A 14,585-nucleotide genomic window follows, 5' to 3' on the forward strand; every position below is an offset into this window, starting at 1 on the left:
ATCCCCAAACAATTTATAACCTTTCAAAAAAAAAACAAAACAGCCCAAATAATTAATTTTTTTGTTTGTTTGTTTGTTTTGTTTTTTGTGTGTATTATTTTGCCTGTCCCAGAACTTCTGGAGATACGTCACCACTATTTTTCTTGACGCTTATATGACTGGGCAATATAGTGGCTTCAGCTCGTCCGAGCTGCATGGGCTCATCCGCAAGAGGAGCCAGAGGTCCCGTCGGAGGAGTCTCAGTGGGGCGAAGAAGAGGCAGCCCAGATCTGTGTCGGGGAAAGCCCCGAGACGAAAAAACCCGTTCTGATGGCCGCCCTCTCTCGCGTCCATGCTCCTTTATCTGATCATCTAGATGAATCACCAAATATATTAGCTCATCTAAATCGTTTGGTTCGTCACGGACTGCTAGCTCGTCTTTTATTGAATCATTTAAACCATCCACAAACACTCCTCGTAAAGCTGTGGCATTCCAACCGGACTGAGCAGAAAAAATTCTGAAATCCACGGAATACTCCGCCGCACTCCGCCTCCCCTGCCTGAGATTCAGCAACCGTTGGGCAACGGTATTTGTTTTCACCGGATGGTCAAAAACCAATCGGAACTCCCGGGAGAAATCCTTAAAGGATCCTAACAACGGCGAGTTATTACTCCACAACGCAGTGACCCAAGCTAAGGCGTCACCTCGGAGCAAATTTGTCACATATGAGACACGGCTGCCATCAGAAGAGAAGGAAGCCGGTCGTTGAGCAAAAACCAGAGAACATTGCATCAAAAACGGAGCACAGGCTTCAACGTCTCCCGCATAAGGCTCCGGATGACAAATAATCGGTTCGGACGCCGAATCTCTGGGTGACGGAGTTATCTGCACCGGTATCGATGGTGCCGCAGCTGGAGCAGCAGGAAGCGAAACGGCTTGCGCTGCAAGCTCCGTAACACGGGCGTCTGTTTGTTTAATTTGGTTTGCGAGATGCTGTAATTGCTCCCATATTTTCTCCAAGTGTTCTTGAACTCTTTCTGCAAATGGAACCGCTTCTGCCGCTGGGTCCATTTTAGAATGGCCGGGAACTACTGTTATGTGTCGACGCGGGTTGAGGAGCGGACCTGCGTCTGACTGAACCCAGCGCTAAAATAACCAGAAAGCGGTTCCAATAACAAAACAATTTATTTTCCCCCTTTTGTGCAATACTTGGTGTACAAACATAAAACGCGTCTGTCTGGCGGAGTGAAAGGACGGCGTGCTCTCCAGCGCCCAAAGGGATCGAAGCCCGGCGCCTCTGGACCCACATTCACCGCCAAACACCCCCCAGGTGGACACGACAAACCGACTCTGTGAAGGATAGAAAAGGTGAGGTAAGTCAGCAGCTACAACTAATATCCTTCAAAGGCACACACTATCAGCAACACATTCAGGTCTGAATTTAAGCTTTATGTAAATGAGCAGCTTCTCACAACAGGTGGAGGATCATCTGTCCGCATGCCACGGCAGTGAGAAGCAAGCTGCACAACTCTCATCAATATTCACATATACTGCGTAACAAAATACCAAATTACTGTTAACAATTATTCAGACAATCAAATCACCTCTGATGTGTGCTGACAGCATGTGTCCCTCACCCGTCCTCCTTCACAGGCACGATGTGTCAAACCCAGGCGCGGTCCTCAGCGTCTCAAAAACGAACATCACAAGGTCGAGTTCCCGGCAATTCTGCTTGAATCACACATGGCTTAAATGCAGAATGCCATCTCATTATCTGCTTCAGCTGAAAGTCTTTAAGGTTCCACGTGAGCATCATCCACAGGTGCTGCATATCATGTTGATGAGGGTGAAGGACTCTTCTGCCAGCACCTTCTCCACAGACAATAAATCAGTTTGCATACCACCTGGAGAGCAAAGAAAAGAACACCAAAATGTCCAGCCAAACCCCCCCAACACACAACAGTATATTTCTAATTGCAATTTAATACGTTATACATGTTGTCGGTGTCACATAAGTCAGGAGAATAAATATCTGTTGTTGTGTAAACATCACTTTTTTTAATGAAATCATCAACCCCCAAAGAAAATTATTAAAATAATATTGCCCATTTGAATCTTCACTTTTTACAGTATTTCAATCAATCAACTTCAATATTTTTCGATAGAGAAAAACGCTGTTTGGTCAAAGGCTTTGCCTTCATTATATTAGCTAGTTAAGTATTTTGTGAACTTTTCTGAAGTGAAGACTATATTTCCCAGAGACCACCACTGGCGCCACTTGGATGCTCTTAGCACTGGTACCACAGTCACTTATACAAAGAGACTGGTAGTGTGTTTTTGAAAACATGGCTGTGATTGGTCAATCTGATATGTCGGCCGCTATTGGCTATCACGCCACGCTCTGTGATTGGCTGTGGCGTAACAGCCAAAAATGTAAGTTGGTTCCAGTCCTCCAGGGACTGTGGTACCAGTGCTACCAGTGCTACGTTGTAAACAAAGGCTGCAGCCAATCAGACAGCGACGTGTCTCAGCCAATCAGCAAAATGTCAGAATCCTGACTAAAAGTCACGTGACCAAATAATCCGATACTGACTCCTTTGCATTGGATGGAGGAGTGGAACCAACTTAGGATGCTCTCCGTCTCGCTTTTATGATGTCATCAACAGAGGACGTTACTCCATGCTGCTCCTTGTCTTTTAAAATTTTAAATATGCCAAAGGATGGCTGAAATGGTGTACAGGAACAACGCATCCAGTGCCAGTAAGGAGAGGGGGACAGTGGAAAATACAGCAAGCAGTGAAACAAACAGTAAGTGTATTTTTGTTTGCTTATTCAAGAACTGCTAACAAGCTAATTAGGACTGGGTAGTATTTTTGAAGCAGCATGGCCACCATATCACCACTCCCTTTAACCACTCCCTGGTGATTTTCAAATCAAATCAAAATCAATTTTATTTATATAGCGCCAAATCACAACAAACAGTTGCCCCAAGGAGCTTTATATTGTAAGGCAAAAGCCATACAATAATTACAGAAAAACCCCAACGGTCAAAACGACCCCCTATGAGCAAGCACTTGGCGACAGTGGGAAGGAAAACTCCCTTTTACCAGGAAGAAACCTCCAGCAGAACCAGGCTCAGGGAGGGGCAATCTTCTGCTGGGACTGGTTGGGGCTGAGGGGAGAGAATCAGGAAAAAGACATGCTGTGGAAGAGAGCAGAGATCATTCACCAATGGTTAAAAGCAGAGTGGTGCATACAGAGCAAAAAGAGGTGAATAAAAAGAAACACTGGGTGCATCATGGGAAGCCCCCAGCAGTCTAAGTCTATAGCAGCATAACTAAGGGATAGTTCAGGGTCACCTGATCCAGCCCTAACTATAAGCTTTATCAAAAAGGAAAGTTTTAAGCTTAATCTTAAAAGTAGAGAGGGTGTCTGTCTCCCTAATCCAAATTGGGAGCTGGTTCCACAGGAGAGGAGCCTGAAAGCTGAAGGCTCTGCCTCCCATTCTACTCTTACAAACCCTAGGAACTACAAGTAAGCCTGCGGTCTGAGAGCGAAGCGCTCTATTGGGGTGATATGGTACTATGAGGTCCCTAAGATAAGATGGGACCTGATTATTCAAAACCTTATAAGTAAGAAGAAGAATTTTAAATTCTGTTCTGGAATTAACAGGGAGCCAATGAAGAGAAGCCAATATGGGTGAAATATGCTCTCTCCTTCTAGTCCCTGTCAGTACTCTAGCTGCAGCATTTTGAATTAACTGAAGGCTTTTCAGGGAACTTTTAGGACAACCTGATAATAATGAATTACAATAGTCCAGCCTAGAAGAAATAAATGCATGAATTAGCTTTTCAGCATCACTCTGAGACAAGACCTTTCTAATTTTAGAGATATTGCGCAAATGCAAAAAAAGCAGTCCTACATATTTGCTTAATATGCGTATTGAAGGACATATCCTGATCAAAAATGACTCCAAAATTTCTCACAGTATTACTGGAGGTCAGGGTAATGCCATCCAGAGTAAGGATCTGGTTAGACACCATGTTTCTAAGATTTGTGGGGCCAAGTACAATAACTTCAGTTTTATCTGAATTTAAAAGCAGGAAATTAGAGGTCATCCATGTCTTTATGTCTGAAAGACATTCCTGCAGTTTAACCAATTGGTGTGTGTCCTCTGGCTTCATGGGTAGATAAAGCTGGGTATCATCTGCGTAACAATGAAAATTTAAGCAATGCTGTCTAATAATACTGCCTAAGGGAAGCATGTATAAAGTGAATAAAATTGGTCCTAGCACAGAACCTTGTGGAACTCCATAATTAACCTTAATCTGTGAAGAAGATTCCCCATTTACATTAACAAATTGTAATCTATTAGATAAATATGATTCAAACCACCGCAGCGCAGTGCCTTTAATACCTATGGCATGCTCTAATCTCTGTAATAAAATTTTATGGTCAACAGTATCAAAACCTGCACTGAGGTCTAACAGAACAAGCACAGAGATGAGTCCACTGTCTGAGGCCATAAGAAGATCATTTGTAACCTTCACTAATGCTGTTTCTGTACTATGATGAATTCTAAACCCTGACTGAAACTCTTCAAATAGACCATTCCTCTGCAGATGATCAGTTAGCTGTTTTACAACTACCCTCTCAAGAATTTTTGAGAGAAAAGGAAGGTTGGAGATTGGCCTATAATTAGCTAAGATAGCTGGGTCAAGTGATGGCTTTTTAAGTAATGGTTTAATTACTGCCACCTTAAAAGCCTGTGGTACATAGCCAACTAATAAAGACAGATTGATCATATTTAAGATCGAAGCATTAATTAATGGTAGGGCTTCCTTGAGCAGCCTGGTAGGAATGGGGTCTAATAGACATGTTGATGGTTTGGAGGAAGTAACTAATGAAAACAACTCAGACAGAACAATCTGAGAGAAAGAGTCTAACCAAATACCGGCATCACTGAAAGCAGCCAAAAAGAACGATATGTCTTTGGGATGGTTATGAGTAATTTTTTTCTCTAATAGTTAAAATTTTATTAGCAAAGAAAGTCATGAAGTCATTACTAGTTAAAGTTAAAGGAATACTCGGCTCAAGAGAGCTCTGACTCTTTGTCAGCCTGGCTACAGTGTTGAAAAGAAACCTGGGGTTGTTCTTATTTTCTTCAATTAGTGATGAGTAGTAAGATGTCCTAGCTTTTTTATAAAAATAGAGCAACAGAGCAACAGACTCTTTTTCCAGGCTAAGTGAAGATCTTCTAAATTAGTGAGATGCCATTTCCTCTCCAACGTACGGGTTAACTGCTTTAAGCTGCGAGTTTGTGAGTTATACCACGGAGTCAGGCACTTCTGATTTAAGGCTCTCTTTTTCAGAGGAGCTACAGCATCCAAAGTTGTCCTCAATGAGGATATAAAACTATTGACGAGATAATCTATCTCACTCACAGAGTTTAGGTAGCTACTCTGCACTGTGTTGGTATATGGCATTGGAGAACATAAAGAAGGAATCATATCCTTAAACCTAGTTACAGTGCTTTCTGAAAGACTTCTACTGTAATGAAACTTATTCCCCACTGCTGGGTAGTCCATCAGAGTAAATGTAAATGTTATTAAGAAATGATCAGACATAAGGGGTTTTTCAGGGAATACTGTTAAGTCTTCAATTTCCATACCATAAGTCAGAACAAGATCTAAGGTATGATTAAAGTGGTGGGTGGACTCATTTACATTTTGAGCAAAGCCAGTCGAGTCTAACAATAGATTAAATGCAGTATTGAGGCTGTCATTCTCAGCAACTGTGTGGATGTTAAAATCGCCCACTATAATTATCTTATCTGAGCTAAGCACTAAGTCAGACAAAAGGTCCGAAAATTCACAGAGAAACTCACAGTAACGACCAGGTGGACGATAGATAACAACAAATAAAACTGGTTTTTGGGACTTCCAATTTGGATGGACAAGACTAAGAGACAAGCTTTCAAATGAATTAAAGCTCTGTCTGGGTTTTTGATTAATTAATAAGCTGGAGTGGAAGATTGCTGCTAATCCTCCGCCTCGGCCCGTGCTATGAGCATTCTGGCAGTTAGTGTGACTCGGGGGTGTTGACTCATTTAAACTAACATATTCATCCTGCTGTAACCAGGTTTCTGTAAGGCAGAATAAATCAATATGTTGATCAATTATTATATCATTTACTAACAGGGACTTAGAAGAGAGAGATCTAATGTTTAATAGACCACATTTAACTGTTTTAGTCTGTGGTGCAGTTGAAGGTGCTATATTATTTTTGTTTTGAATTTTTATGCTAAAATAGATTTTTGCTGGTTACTGGTGGTCTGGGAGCAGGCACCGTCTCTACGGGGATGGGGTAATGAGGGGATGGCAGGGGGTGAGAAGCTGCAGAGAGGTGTGTAAGACTACAACTCTGCTTCCTGATCCCAACCCTGGATAGTCACGGTTTGGAGGATTTAATAAAATAGGCCAGATTTCTAGAAATGAGAGCTGCTCCATCCAAAGTGGGATGGATGCCGTCTCTCCTAACAAGACCAGATTTTCCCCAGAAGCTTTGCCAATTATCTATGAAGCCCACCTCATTTTTTCGACACCACTCAGACAGCCAGCAATTCAGGGAGAACATGCGGCTAAACATGTCACTCCCGGCCAACCCAGAGAAAACTACAGAGTCCGACATTGTTTTTGCAAAGTTACACACCGATTCAATATTAATTTTAGTGACCTCCGATTGGCGTAACCGGGTGTCATTACTGCCGACGTGAATTACAATCTTACCAAATTTACGCTTAGTCTTAGCCAGCAGTTTCAAATGTCCTTCAATGTCGCCTGCTCTGGCCCCCGGAAGACAATTGACTATGGTTGCTGGTGTCGCTAACTTCACATTTCGCAAAACAGAGTCGCCAATAACCAGAGTTTGTTCCTCGGCGGGTGTGTCGCCGAGTGGGGAAAAACGGTTAGAGATGTGAACGGGTTGGCAGTGTACACGGGGCTTCTGTTTAGGACTACGCTTCCTCCTCACAGTCACCCAGTCGGCCTGCTTTCCCGGCTGCTCGGGATCTGCCGGAGGGGAACTAACGGCGGCTAAGCTGCCTTGGTCCGGACCAACTACAGGGGCCTGGCTAGCTGTAGGATTTTTCAAGGTGCGGAGCCGAGTCTCCAATTCGCCCAGCCTGGCCTCCAAAGCTACGAATAAACTACACTTATTACAAGTACCGTTACTGCTAAAGGAGGCCGAGGAATAACTAAACATTTCACACCCAGAGCAGAAAAGTGCGGGAGAGACAGGAGAAGCCGCCATGCTAAACCGGCTAAGAGTTAGTAGCTGCGCTAAGCTAGCGGATTCCTAAAAACACACAACGTGAATAATGTGTAAATAATTTAGAGGTGATTCAGCAGAGGGAGTGCTTTAGTTAAGGCATGTGAAGATTACACTGTGAAACAAATCGTTATCTAGTTAACTAGATCAATCTAACTGCGCAGAGTAAACAGCTAACAGATACAGAAAAACACCGCTGTGCTCCGGAACAGGAAGTGATACAATACCGCAGTGAGAGCCAACCACGAGTAGTATTATTAGTGCAGCAGATAACTGAAACAATCATTCAAATGGTGTAGTCATTATAAAGTTCTACGTAATAATCATTATGTCAACTTGCCATAAACACAAAAATAGATGCATATGTTGTTAATGTCAAGTTGTTATGACAAAGACATTTTCTGGTAATGTCACATTGATTAATGTCAAGTTGTCATAATAAGGACATTCCAAACAAATTTAATGTCAAGTTGTCATGACAAAGACGACTTCTGGTAATGTCACTTTGTTAATGTCAAGTTTGTTGTGTGAGCCGCCAGAAGAGGAGGTACTGCTGGCCCACCACCAGAGGGTGCCCTGCCTGAAGTGCGGGCTTCAGGCACGAGAGGGCGCTGCCGCCACGGACACAGCCGGGAGTGACAGCTGTCACACATCAACTCATGACAGCTGTCACCCGTCATTTCATCACTCCATAAAAGCCGGATGTCATCTCCACCTCGCTGCCGAGATATCATCTACCTGGGAAGGTAATTCTCTGCTGTACTGAAAACTGTGTCATAGTCTGAACTCTTTTTGCAGCCGCTTTCCTGTTGTGTGCCTTATCTGCTGGATTGGCGTTTGGTGTGAACAGCGACGGCTTCGCTTCACACCCAAACCAGATAAGTGGTTAACAGGAGCTGCACAAGTGTGTGATTAGAGGTGGAGGTGACTTTCCACCTTCTGACTGTTTTTGTTACTGGGTGTGCACACACCCACATCTCACTGTTTGTGCTCTCGCCAGCAGTACCAGATCCGACAGTCGGGGACGGTGATCACCTGGGAATTCGGGACTTGGCGGCTCCAGTATTCACCAGGTTCGGTGGCGGCAGAAATCGTGTGGTTCCGGCTCTTCTCAGGACAGACGTCTTCTATCCTCGAGCCTGCCCACACGTCACCTTTGTGTATTGACTGCTATCAGATTCTGAGATTGTCTGTATATTCGTTGTGCACATTCACAACATTGAATTGTTACCTTTTGGCTCATCTATTGACCGTTCATTTGCGCCCCGTGTTGTGGGTCCGTGTCACTACACTTTCCCCAACAAAGTTGTCATAATCAAGGGAACCCAAAAAATGTCAACTTGTCATGACAAAAAAACAAATTTCTTAATGACAGCAGTCAAACATTTATGACATTGACATAATGTTTATGACACATTCATGACTGTGTCATGTAACAGTTGTGACAGTGTCATGTCACATTTATGACAGTACCTTCAATTAAAGTGTTACCAAAGATGGCCACAGAATTTCAAAAACCACAGCTAAAGTTTGGAGAATATTTTGAAAATCATGATAAAATATCAATAACATACCTTATAGTAAAAAAGCCACATATTCTTGTGTAAATTCCTGTAAATCCACTCAAAGCCACAGTGTCTTTTTCCCATGAAAAAGTCTACATTGATAAAAACTCATTTACATTATTGCGTAAATTCATGTAAATTCATTCAAAGCCACAGTCTTTTTTCACAATGAAAGAAAGTCTGGATTAATAAAAAAAAAAGTCACATAATCTTGTCTAAATTTCTGTTTGAACAGCACAATGTTTATTTTCCAGAGAGAGAAAAATTCTTACCATGTTTTCTGACGGCACAGTTCACTTTTCCCATTTCTTTTATCTTTTAGGTGTGTTCATGAAGCCAGCGACAATTCCACGGATTCTTGTCCTTATCAGACTTTTTCAGTCTTTCTCGCCATCTTCTCTCTGTCCAACGTCAGTCTGTGACAGAGACATGCTGCACAAGTCTTCTTTTAAAAACCTTAGAGCTCTAAAGGTTTGCGATGTCCACATGCTACGTTTACCTTAAGCTTCACGCAGAAGACACACAGCTTTACGACAACTGTCGCAACAGCCAGGCTTTTTTCTCCTTGAAACTCCGCGGATTCGAGGACACTGATTTGTATCTGTAACACAGATCAGTGTCTGCGGACCGCCACAGTCTTATATAACTTGCACAATGTCATAAAAATGAACACTTTGCGATAGACATTTTAAAAACTCAGTGACGATCATGATTACAGAGTAAAACACTAACACCCCCCATGATGAAATCCACGGAATTTCGTGGATCCACAGAGTTTTCACAGCGCTGCTATAAGGAAGCGTTTAGAGGCTGTTATTTCTGCAAAAGGAGGACCTACTAAATATTGATGTATTTTTTCTGTTGGGGTGCCCAAATTTATGCACCTGCATAATTTTGTTTAAAGAATTATTGCACACTTTCTATAAATTCTATAAACTTCATTTCACTTCGCAAATATCACTGTGTTTGTCTGCTATATCATATATTTAACTGTAATTTCTGATCCAAACAACCAATGATTTATAAAGGAAAATCATGGAAATCATCAGGGGTGCCCAGATTTTTGCAGACAGCTGTAATAATAGATCATCTCCCATTGCAATTATTTACAGTGTCCCTTTTTTCTGGTTAAAACTTAAATGTATACATTAATTTCCATGTTATTTTATTTGTTTAAAAATATTAGGTTAGTTATGAGTTCAATTTGCAGATGAATAAATGTTTGGAGAAAGGGGTTTTGTCCTTTTTCAAACATCTGGTATAACCGTCAGTCATATCCAGAAGAACATGTTTTGGTCTTTCTCTTTTCTTCAGTGTTATGAGTTTGTCTTTAAAGTTTTGACTAGCGGGGCATGGATGACCTTGAATGTGCTGAGAAACTCCAGATAAATTTAAACACCACCTGTGTTCCCACGAGAGATCAGTAGTCCCGGCGCAACCTTTTAATAAGCCCTGCTAGTTAATACAATTTATCCCCTCTTTTTCTGTTTTTTTGTTGCTTTATCTGTCGACGTCAACATTTCAGCTTTGACGCAGAAACCACAATTAAAATACAGCAGCAGGTCTGTGAATGTGTGTCAGTGGACTTCAGGCTGCTTGAAAATGCCACCAGCCACACGACGTCTCATTCACACAACAAAACAAATAATCAACAGAGGTTCACTGGACTTACAGCATAAGCACAACTTTTACAGGACCTCTCTGACCCGGGGACTTCAGGTCACTACAGTCAAAATATGTACCATCCATGGATCCCAGCTGTGGCGTGATGCCAGACTGGTTTTTGAACCTCAGTACCTCTCTGTTCCCTGTATCTCTGATTTAAGGGGGTGCACCACATGCTTCATGGACCTCCCCTCCATCCGGGTATTCACATATTCCCTTATCTCATATCTCTCAATACCTCTGTTACTCCAAACCTCTCTGCATCCCGTTATGCCTGGGAGTTCCCCGGTAATGTCTCATGCTCCATTATCAGGCCCATGGCTCGCCGGCCGCCTGATGACGTCACGTGCACCACATCAGCCCAAAGGGTATTGTTAGATAATATCTGTGCTAATTCTTTGTTTTATGTTAGCTATTAAGTATTTGTGTTATTTGTTTGGAAGTTCTGAGAAATATGTAAAGTTTTACTCGATCATGTATCCAGGGGAGACCACCCCCTGTTGGTGAGAGCCAGTAACATTAGAAATGTGAGACTATACCACACCCACTGTTAACACCCACATTGTATAAAAGTGTTGTACAACTTACTTCATGGGCTTTTCACAAGATGGACACTGTCTGTGAGGGTCCCAGGCCTGGTTTCTAATGTGACCTTGAATAAGTATGCCTTGTATCATGGTATACAAGATAAAGTTATTATTATTACGGTGATTATCTGTACAAGGAGATATGACGTTATTAGTAGTATTATTATACATTATTATTAGTATTATATGAAGTTAGCAAAGTAGCAAATTAGTCATGAGACATACTGCTCCAGCACTACTGACACAATTGACAAAGCGAATATACACTAAATTTTGGGAGTCCATGCCGATGCACAGGACTGATCAGCACACAAGCCTTAAAAGACACTGACTTACTCACGTCAGATTCCAGATCAGCAGATGTCTTCAGTCTTGCTGTCTCAGTGGGCTTATTCCCCACAAGTGCTCTAGTCATTCTTCCTGGTTCCCAGTGTTATGTGAACCATTGCTTATTTCAGTGACTCACCCAGTGAACATTCTCCTTGTAGTTTTTGCCATTGATTTAATCAGTTTACTGAACTGCTAAATACTCACGTTTCTCCAGATAATCAGTCATTTATTCATCATGAATTTATCTCTGATCTGGTGATGATTTATTTTGTCATTTGGTACCAAGTATGCTAAATTCAATCTGAGAAAGGTCTTGTTCTCTTGTGATGTTGTTTATTATTATTAGTGTTTATTTCAGTGATCCCAGTGAACAACAGAGTGACCTTTCTGTGATTTACTGCTCAATGTAAATTAAATTGTGTGCAGTGTTATTTGGAGCATGTCCTAGTTTGCTTTCTACGGTAGGGTTTTGGAGTGAGATGTTTTCTGAAAATAACAGTATTTGCCTTCATTTGTTTTGGTGTTCTCAGTTTGGCCTTAGTGGATTAGTGGTTAGCACTGCTGCCTCACAGCGAGAAGGTCATTGGTTCAATTCCCACCTGTGGCCTTTCTGTGTGGAGTTTGCATGTTCTCCCCGTGTTTGCGTGGGTTTCATCTTGGTGCTCCGGTTTCCTCCCACATGCAAAGACATGCGGGTGAGGTGAACTGGAATCTTTAAATTGTCCATAGGTGTGTGAGTGGGTGTGACTGTGTTTGTTTGTCTGTATGTGGGCCTGTGATAGACTGGGGTCCTGTCCTGGGTGTACCCTGCTTCACGATCAATGACTGCTGGGATAGGCTCCAGCACCCTGCAACCCTTAATTGGACTAAGCGTTTGAAGATGTCATCCAATTTGCGTCTGAGTTCAAGAGTCATTGCAGCCTGAGAATACTGCCTTGCCAACCTCGTTAATCATGATGGCCAAGCGAGGGGCCGTGGTTCTTGATGCCACCGTCTTGGCAATTTTCCGGTAGATCAGGGCAGCACATAAGCCAAAAAGTACCAACCGTGCTACCATAAGACCAAAAATGAATAAATCCTCGACGTCCTCAATGGAGAAAGGCACCAAGCATGCCACACGCCAGGAACTCCAGGAGTCGAGAACATAGCCCGCAGGATATGTTCCATCTGGGCAGGTAGGATCCCCTGGTCCTGACCTTCTTGTAGAAAAAATGGTGTAAATAGTATCCAGAGACCAGCTGATCAATTCCATGGTTAATCCAATAGTAGTCCAACAGATGCAGAATCCAATATAATTTGAGGAATTCACAGTCTGGTGAAGTAGGGACTTGAAGGTTAAAGCAGAGAACAGAGATAAGGGAGAGTTGAGGAGATGTGACCGCCCTCCTCAGAGTCCCAAGCTGAGAGAGTTATTAAAGTTATAATGTGAGCCAAACATATTGTCAGAAAACTGGTATGCAAAAAGCTGAGAACGGTCTTGAATTACTGTTCTGAGAATAGAAGACAAGGCACTGAATCTACAATCATTCATTGGTCTCACACCAGAAGAATGGTACACTACAGTTACACATCAATATCTATTTTCTCTACCCGTTCACTCAATTTAAGGGTCATGGGTCACAAAAGATAAGTTTCTATTGTATTCTGACATAAAAGATCCAAAAATGATTTTAACAGCTGAAAGATATAAACAGTTAATGGTGAGTATTTGTTTTTGTTTGAGGTTTTTTTTTTTTACAGTACAATAGGGAAGGACTTATATGCAGAGAACAAATATGTGAGTACTACTTTCTATTAGTGCCCCTTCACACATAGTATGAAAGGGGTTGAATTTCGTATAAATTGCACATAAAGCTGGAATCATATGCAATACATGTAAAATCATAGCTGCTTCCAATGCGTCATACACCTGTTGCTACAACTATTTGCGCACACCAGTGACTGAACGATAGAGTGTGCCCTGTGAGAGCCCAATTGATCCCTCTCGCGGCAGGTGTCGACCACATTCCAGGTGACACACACAAACTTCTACACCGTTCGCTTGGCACTTAGAAAATGTCTGGCCATTCGCGCTGTTAGCACGAAGACAGCAGACAGTCACTTTTGAGCTGATGGTGAAAGTTGTTGTTCCCCCACAACTGTGAAGTTGTTCCAAGTACACATGTGGTGTGCCAGAGTGTTGGCTCCCCCCACAACACATGTATGTGTGTTTTGCATGCTCCCCCCTTTCCCCCCCCCAACACGTGTGTGTGTGGTTTGCACTCCCCTGGCGAGGCACCTCTCATCTCATTACAGAGTGACACCTTGGTCTGTGCGCTGAACAGATGGGCGCATGGCTGGCTGCCAACAACTGTGGAGACATCTCTGGTCCTGGACGTCACAGGTGCAGAACACGTACCATGTATTGACGGACACTCGTGTGTGTGTGCTTGCTGTCCTTACGTGGAAATACATAAAAACATCGCTTTTGCAACGGGCTGGAGAAATGGACTGTCAGTTCATGTGGACACGCAGCAGGCGATCTGAATGTCACGTCTGTAACAAACGCTGTTTGGTCAGTTATCTTGGTCAGTTTTCTTTTTCAAAAAAATGTCTATCTGCTTGTTGATTTTAGCCATTTCATGCTCCTGTTATAAGACAGTGATTATAGTGCGGTGGTAAAGTTTCTGGATGGTAATCAGTGCTTTTATAAATTGCAGGTTCGAATCCCATGAGTGGCATTTATTTTTTAATTAACCAGGGTTATTTAACCGTGGGGTTCTGTATTGCGCCCCATTTTATTTATTATTTATATCAACCCAGTGATATTCACTTATTATACAGCTGATTTTTATTGTATTGTTCTCCACATCAGCAGCATGATGTGGTGCACCACATCCTAGCTGCTTATACTGTGTTCCTGCTCGCGCGACACTGCTGTGTGCACAACACTGTCGCATGCACGACACCATTGTAGTGGGTCGGTGTCTTAATAGAGTACGTAATATGCGACATCAGCACCATCCTGCTTATTTTTTCCATGTGTTGCCTTCAGGGAGAAGGTATAGGGCCGTAAAGGCCAGAACATCTAGACTGGCCAATAGCCTGTATCCGCAAGCTGTCAGATTATTGAACACTGCCCTCCTCCCC

This window comes from Thalassophryne amazonica, chromosome 1 (assembly GCF_902500255.1).
Source record: "Thalassophryne amazonica chromosome 1, fThaAma1.1, whole genome shotgun sequence".
In the NCBI taxonomy this organism is placed as follows: Eukaryota; Metazoa; Chordata; class Actinopteri; order Batrachoidiformes; family Batrachoididae; genus Thalassophryne; species Thalassophryne amazonica.